Source organism: Octopus bimaculoides, chromosome 2 (genome assembly GCF_001194135.2).
Source record: "Octopus bimaculoides isolate UCB-OBI-ISO-001 chromosome 2, ASM119413v2, whole genome shotgun sequence".
NCBI lineage: Eukaryota > Metazoa > Mollusca > Cephalopoda > Octopoda > Octopodidae > Octopus > Octopus bimaculoides.
This window is the reverse complement of record NC_068982.1, coordinates 61,801,457-61,810,608: the sequence shown is the minus strand read 5'-3', so window position 1 is coordinate 61,810,608 and position 9,152 is coordinate 61,801,457. Positions and strand designations below refer to the sequence as shown.

The 9,152-nt window shown below is 34.5% G+C and overlaps 1 pseudogene; it reads left to right on the top strand.

The window, feature by feature from the left end:
• Window positions 1-1,805: 1,805 nt before the first annotated feature.
• The window catches only part of LOC106882923 (hsc70-interacting protein-like), a 14,146-nt pseudogene continuing 6,799 nt past the window's right edge, over window positions 1,806-9,152 (top strand).

Here is a 9,152-nt window from a genome sequence, read left to right as displayed (position 1 = left end):
CCCTTAATCAGGGACCTTTTGAGTGGGATGGGCTACTCGACCTGAAGAAAATTCTAACTGGGCACCACTTGCAAGGTCATGCAGTATTTATCTTGATATGAGATCACCATATCGTGCACATATGGTTGTGATGCATATGCCTGGTGTACCCTTATCAGACGCGTAGTCTTGATGGTTCTAGTGGGCTTCATATATTTTACCCCAGTATCACTTTGATGGCATGCACTACTGTCTGACTAAATAATAATAATAATAATAATAATTTAGCATTCATTTTTCTATACTGAAATAGACTGTTTTGGTGCGGTTTCTACAGCTTAATGCCTTTCCTAACATCAGCTACTGTACAAAGTGTACTTGGTGCTTCCACTACACCTGGAATTTCATATCTAATTCTATTACAGGTTCAGTTATAAGAACAAAGTCATCAGCACAGAGGAGTTCCCATGGGCAACTAGTTTAAAATTTTTCTGTTATTGCCAGGGGGACTATGATAAATAAGAAGGACTGGATAACTGAACTCTGCTGAACTCCTTCCTGCACAATAAACTCTTTGCTGTATGCATTGCCAACTCTCACCTTACTGACAGTAACCCTGCACATGACCTGAACAGTTCTCACCACCCATTCATATCTTTCTGGCTTCCATAGTGATTGCCAGATCAGGGAGCAAGGAACCATATCAAAAGTATTCTCCAGGTTAATGAATAGCAAGTACATTGGGTTATATGCAATGCATCGTGCAGATATCACCTTACATATTTGGTCTGACTTCTCACCTTCACTACTCAAATATATATACATATTTGCAGAGATTGTCTCAAAGTGGCTGTGGATCAGGAAATGTGACTCAAGGTGATGTAAGGAAGAACTGTACGTATGCATGCACATACACACACACATGCACACACACACACACATGCACACACACACACACATGCACACACACACACACATGCACACACACACACACACACATGTCTGTATGGATGCATGTAAACTCATCTATTGAGTCAATTTTAAGACTGTTGTGATGAGATTTACGATGCCCCCTTGTGAGAGATAGACTAGTCCGAGTAAAGTATAAATAGTAACAATCCAAATGAGTTCAGAGTTCGGAGTCAAGTGAAGTTTGTGTTAGTTCGCAGTGAAGTCGGAAGGTGTTGGTTGGTTAGTTCACAAAGAATATTGGTTTGTAAAAAGATTTGTTAGTTCGTTACATTGTTGTTACTGTTGTCTGGTTATCTTATTAATTGTATGTAACAAATCATGTTACAACGTCTGGCAATGAGGGTTTCGAAGCTCACGTAGGTTATTTAACAGTGTGTTCGTGATACAGCTTGTTAAATAATGGAAGACCTATTAGCTTCCATAGTACAGTTGCAAAAGCAACAAGAGCAGCAACAGAAGTTGCAGAAGCAACTATTACAGCTACAGCTACAACAACAACAGTCATTAGAGCTATATTCAAAGAAGTCCAAAAATGAGTTAAGTTCATTTTTTCCAGATGGTGTTTCGAACTTGATTAATGAATTCAGTTATAACCCAGAGGAGTATATAACTTTTGCATCATACTACATAAGGTATGAGGAGATTTTAAGTAAGATTGCAAATCATGGTCGGATGAACTAAAAGTGAGATTGTTATTGTGAAAATTAGCTCCGTTAGAGCATGAACATTACTGTAATTTCATATTGTCCACAACACCCAATGAAATTTGTTTTAAAGAAACAATAGTATTACTGTCTAACATATTTGGTGATAAAACTTCTCTATTTAACACTCAAATAGAGTGTTGGAATATAATGAAAAATGTGAATGATGACTTTATCACATATGCAGGAACGGGCAACAGGATGTGTGAAAGTTTTAAACTCAAAGAACTTACATATGAGATGTTCAGGTGGCTTATTTTTGTACAAGGCCTTACAGCAGGAGAAGATACAGAAATTCAGAAGAGAATTCTTTCTAAATTGGAAGAAGCAAACCAAGATCTAACCTTACAGTCCATGATAGAAGAATGCCAAAGGATGGTAAAACTGAAACAGGATGTAGAAAAAATTCAAGAAAAGGATTCTTCAAAAATACAGATATGCCAACAAGAAAAGTACAACCAAAAAAGAGTGCCACGTACTAATCCATGTTATGGATGTGGGGGCATTCATTTCAGGAAAGACTGTCCAATTAAAAATCAAAAATGTTACATTTGCGAAAGAATTGATCACAAGAGTTCACGCTGTAGAGTGTTCTCAGCAGAAACGAAAAAAATCAACTCCTAAATAAGAAAATTTGTACACATAAAAATAAATGGAATACTATTAAACTTCAATTGGATACTGGAAGTGACATAAGGAAGAAAATAGGGAAACCTGTAATACAGTTCTATATTTAAGAGATGAGGAATTCTGTACATTATTTACATTATTTACATTTGACGGATATTTGTCCTCATCTTGTTTGTTGTTAACACAACATTTCGGCTGATATACCCTCCAGCCTTCATCAGGTGTCTTGGGGAAATTTCAAACCTGGGTTCTCATTCCTAAGGTATTTTTCGATGTTATTATTATTATTATTATTATTATTATTATTATTATTATTATTATTATTCAGGTCACTACCTGGAATCAAACTCGGAATCTTGGGGTAAGTAGCCTGCACTCTTACACCATATGCCCGTGCTGTAGTCTTCATCATTAAAAATGCAATCAATCTGTTTGGATCCAATTCATTAGAATTATTCAATTTATGGGACCTCCCCATATATCTCTATTGCAAAAATGTGAGTGGTTGTCCATATAAAAATAATTTGTCTGAAGAGTTAAAGAGAAAAGTAAAAAAAAATGTTTTTGCAAGTACTCTCAGACAGACAAGATCTTTGCATAAAGACTGAAAACCCATGATCCAGGATCCATATCGATTACACTGGACCAATGAATAGCACATAGTATCTAATCATTGTGGATAGCTATACAAAGTAGCCAGAGGTATACAGATGCAATAAACCCACAGCAAAGACCACAATAAAGTTCTTACTCAAGTTATTTTCTCAATACAGTGATCCAGACATGTTAGTTTCAGATAATGGAACACAAATCATGGGATATGAATTAAGAAATTTCTGCAAAATATATGCAATAAAACACATCTTTACCCTCACCCTACCACCCAAGGTCAAATGGGCTAGCAGAAAGATTTATCAACACATTCAAAAGAGCTCTAAGAAAAGCTAGGAATGAGCTAGATAATGATGAGGTACTAACGAAATTTTTAAGAGTATATATAATAACGCCAAATCCAAATACTAATTCAGGAAAGTCATGAGCAGAGTTAATATTCACACGTAAAATAAAACCGATCGTTGATAAATTATTGCCAGGAAAAAATACATATAAAGGAAAGACAAAAAATACATTTGAAGGAAATACAAGAAATATTAGAAAACATTTCGAAGTAGGAGATAAAGTTCATTTAAAAAATTACAAAGATGGTAAAGAAGGTTGGAAGGATGGCTGTGTACTCAAAAGATTAGGTAACATGATGTATTTAATTAAAGGACAATGTTTGGAACATAAGAGACACCTTAACCAGTTAAAGATGAAACATACAGAAGAATGAAAGGTAATACCACTGGAAGTCTTCTATGATACGTTTGAAGTGCCAGTACTGAGAGATATTGAACCCTGTAGAACTAGCTTCAGAAAACGAAAACAGACTGAATACCTGGAAGTAACACCTAAATGTAAAAGATATTAAATTTTCAGAACAAAAAAAAACAAGAATGCTAGCAAGAGTGCTTAGTACAACGAAAAGGAAAAGTGCTGTGTACAACGAACAATACTACTGTAAGTCAGGCAGCAGTTAATATACAACAGCTAAAAAAAAAAAGAGGAAGTGGTCCTGGAAAGAAAAAATGAAAATAAAAGAAATTCCACTTTCTCACAGTAATCGAAATCTCAAAAGGAGATACGTTGTGATGAGAGTTATGACACCCCCTTGCGAGAGATAGACTGGTCTGAGTAAAGTATAAATAATAGTGATCTGAATGAGTGCAGAAATTCAGAGTTCAGAGTCAAGTGAAGTTTGTATTAGTTCGCAGTGAAGTTGGAAGGTGTAAGTTGGTTAGTTCACAAGGAATATTGATTGTTGATTCATAAAGGGATTTGTTTGTTTGTTACATTGTTGTTACTGTTGTTACTGTCTGGTTATCTTTTTTATTGTACATAACAACTATGTTACAACAATGACTATCTACAAACAGAACAGAGTAAAAAATACTTATTTTAATGCATTGAATGCTACTGCCCATGTTTATTACACCAAACCCAAATATAACATTCATATATATATACATACGTGTGTGTGTGTGTGTAGTTTAGCTTACAAGGCATCTATAATGGATTGAAGAATGCCACACAATTCAAGATATTTGTGTCTTCATCATCAGAAGTAGATGATGGTAATAATGGCAGTTGGTTGCAAATGATCCTAGGAGTACTGTTATAACTGATAAAACCATCTACACCACATTTGAAAGTAATACAACAATTAAACCCTGTTAGATTTCCTGATTTCGTGTGTGGTATATCTGTGCAATAATATTTGCTTCAATTTTTGCTTCAATAGTATTTCTTCTAATCTCTCATGGAATTCTATATAAAATTGTAGTACTGTCAGATAATGAGTTTTCTATTGAATTTCATTTTTATGCTCAGTTTTTCAGATGGATGTTGTTTGAAAAGGACATAAACATGAAACAAACCTAAATAACAGGATACAACTCAGCTGAATAAATATAATTATACACTGTACTGTGTATTAAGTAGTTTTTGTCTATTTTCAAAGAACTGTCATACATACATACATACATACATACATACATACATACATACATATATGCATACAAACATGCACACACACACACTTACATGCACACACACACACTCACAAGCACACACACACACTTGTGTGCACACACTCACATGCACACACCCACACACACACACACATCTTTTATCTGTTATCTTTTACATGTTTCAGTCATTTGACTGCAACGACGCTGGGCTATCAACTTGAAGAATTTTAGTCAAATGAATCAACCCTACTTCTTATTTTTTTTAGCCTGGAACTTATTCTATTCATTGATTCTGCTGCACTGCTAAGTTACAGCGACATAAACACACTAACACCAGTTGTCAAGCAGTGATGGACAACAAACACAGACACAAAGACAAACACACACACACACACACACACATAAACGATGGGCTTCTTTCAGTTTCTGTCTACCATTCCACTCACAAGACTTTGGTCAGCTCAAAGCTAGAGTAGAAGACACTTGCTCAAGGTGCCACACAGCGCGACTGAACCCAGAACCATGTAGTCACAAAGCAAATTCCTTACCACACAGCCATATATATATATATAATCAGAAAATGGAGAAAACCTCTGATTAACAAACACATCGATTGGACCACATTTATAGCTTATTTTTTAATACAAAGCATGACATAGCAAATAGGTGACATCACCTACTTGTTATACCATGCTTTCTATTAAGAAATAAGCTATAAATGTGGCCCAATCGATGTGTTTGTTAATCAGAGGTTTTCTCCATTTTCTGATTATTTGTATTTACTTCCTGATAAGCTCTTGTTTATCCTGTTGTTACCTGCACTCTACATGCATAGTGTGCCTGTACACTAATGCCCAATGATAACATGGGTAACATATACCAATAGTACATACGGATATTTTATCCCTTAGTTCGTTATTATAACCACTAACTCTGTTTACACTATATATATATATAGGGTTGGACAAAATAATGGAAACACCTAGCATAATAGCATCATAGTATTATAATTTTGGAATGTCTATAAAACCATCAAAATCTTGTTTATTTTTATGTTTTTTGATTTATTATTAGTGTTGCTTAACATGTTTTGCTAAAATTGCTGTTTCTTTTCAGATATCATCAGAAAAAGGTAATCAAAATTTATTAAATTGACAGATCTATTGGACTTTCAAAGAGGTCAAATTATTGATGCTCATACAGCATGTGCTAGCGTAATGAAAATGCTTGGTGTATCAAGAAGTACTGTCTCGAAAGTAATGACAGCCTTTGAGAAAGAGGGAAAAAACCTCCTGGTTGAAACAAAACTGCGGAAGAAAACCAAAACTTTCAGATAGGGACCATCGGACTCTTACCCAAATGGTTAGAAAGGATCACAAACGTACAGCTTCCAAAATTACCACAGAGCTTAGTGACCACCTTGAGAACCCACTTTCCACAAAAACTGTTCGCTGGGAGCTGCACAAAGCCAGATTTCATGGGAGGGCTGCAATTAGAAAACCACTACTTTCAAAAACAAACGTTGCAAAGCATTTAGAGTGGAGTAAAACCTATAGAATTGGTCCCTAGAGCAGTGGAAGAATGTTATTTTCTCAGATGAGTCATCCTTTACTCTATTTTTGACCACCAGCTGAGTATATGCGTGAAGACAGCCAAAAGAAGCATTTAACTTAGACTGCCTTTTTCCAACTGTTAAACATGGAGTAGGATTTGTGATGATCTGGGGGGGCTATATCTTGGAAATTTGCCATTCCAATGGCTTCTCTTCATCGCAGAAGCATTTTAAGCATTTTATCTGAGCAAATTCATCCTATGGTTGTGGAACTGTTTCTGGAGGGAAACACAATCTTTCGGTATGATAATGCACCAATTCACACAGCTAAAGTTGTTACTGAATGGCATGAGAAACATTCTAGTGAAGTTGAGCATCTTATCTAGCCACCACAATTCATGAAATCTGTCATCATATGAGATACGATAAGAAGCATGTACACTTTGTAGTCAAACTGACTTGCTACCCAAACTCCAACTTGAAGCATGTGGCTGTGTGATGAGAAGCTTGCTTCCTAATCCCATGGTTCTAGGTTCAGTCCCACTGTGTGGCACCTTGGGCAAGTGTCTTCTACTATAACCTTGGACTGACTAAAGCCTTGTGAGTGGATTTGATTCATGGAAATTGAAAGAAGTCTGTCGTATGTATATATATATATATATATCCAAGAAAGTTCGGGGTTGTGAATCCAACTCACTAAGGGATAATATCTATCCAATATACTGCTGAAAGAATACCCAATTTTTTCATTGCATGGCAATTAAATTACCAAGTGCAATAAATGTGTGCAGGTAAAAAGATATTTTACCATTAATTTAAATAGCAATAAGAAAATGGAGGGGAATAGGTGGTATTCATCAACTTATAGACATTGTATTGTGTCAATTTACTTGTTTATTTGTTTACCAAAAGGACAATGATAACAATATGCAAACATATGTGACATATTATGTCATATCAGTAATTAAAAGAAATGACATATGGTGACAGAAAATGGGATAATGTCTTACAGCTGTTTCAGTCCAAAGGTGACATGCCTCATTCTATCTTTATCACTCCAGTAGACTTAAGCTATTAATAGATGAAATAGCAGTACATGGATGATTCTCTAGGCTGCTTCAGAGATTTTATAAAGTTTATAAGGTTAAGTTAAAAATCTGAAAATATAAAAACCGTAAAAACCCACATATATATGCATACTTGTATATACATATATATGTAAGTATGAATATATATGTATGTATATATATATTATTTATATTATTATATGATTGAACACCATGTGTATATGTGTTTGCGTGTGTGTGTGTGTCTGTATGTATGTGGGTGTGTGTGCATGTGTGTGTGTACATATATATATGTATATTTATATTTATTTATTTATTTATTTATTTATGTGTTTCAGCCAAGTGGCTGCGGTCATGCTGGTGCACCACCGTGTATATATATTAAAAATTATTGCCAGCATTTAGGTTGTAATTTTTCATTGCTTTATAAATACATGTTCTAGCATAATTGCATTTCATCTTATAGCTCTACATTACACTTTTCGTTATTGATGTTGGAGCTTCTGTCATATCACATGTCTTGCCAACATTCTTCCCACATGCATGTCATATGTATACTTATGCATATACACTATAGAAATGTATGATACAATTTTCTTTTATATCCAACCAATGTAAAACATGCTATATTAAAGATAGCAAGTTCACACTAGTGTGTATGTGTATCAGTAGCATGCAGTCGGAACATGCTAGTCATGCACTGCATGTCTGTTGATTTTTATATAACTCAAAAATCAATTTAAGAACGTAATGTATTTATAACCACATTGAAAAGTTGTTCAAAGCATTGGAAACTGTGCTAAAATAGTTACTTTATTTCAAAGAAAACCTATCCAGATTGATACTTCACTGTATTTCCATTTTCCTTCTACTAGGCATACTTAGAGAAAAACGCATACGAAATCTTCCCCCACCCCGCTGCCTATCTTTCAGTAACTATGATTTCAGTGCCTGTAAGATTCTTCATTATCTCCATAAAATAACTACAGAAGGCATGCTTTCAGAAAAACGCATGTTTTGTCTTCTTCACCCTTTCTATAAGTTTTTCTTTGTCAACAATTCTTTGTAATTGATGCCACTAAAGCAACAAGCTAAATGGTTGAATGGGTTTGACTTTTTGACCCATAAAAATTCTGATTAAAACATATCAACAATCCCATAATTCTAAATTAGTCAGCTCAAATGTTGCCGTGACTTTGGAATATCTATTTCGCTCTGTCATAAGTTTTGAAATTATTATCATTTAACCATCCTCTCTGTATTGAACAAAAAAATTCTGAAATCAGAAATATAATATAGCTAATAAATCTTTCATTGGTTTACTAAAATTATCTTTCCATTTTGTTGAAACTGATTTACAATTCATGATTGCAGGAATATGAGATATACTGTGACAAAGTGAAATTAAAGTGCTCATTGTATTTTTTTTTAGGTTAATTTTTTTACAACTGAAAGTGTTTTTCTCTACAAAATGAAACTTGAAAGTTACAAAAATATGAGTGCAGAAATAAGTCAAATGTCCAACAAGCTCTTTTTTACAACTTTGTCTCAGTATACCTCATTTTACTGTGGGAAATTTCTCTGAAAGATATCTTTGCAGAAAGGTGAATAGATTGATTACATATTTCTTTCATTATTTTATCGCAGATTTTTCCGCCCAACGTACTCCTGTGAGATG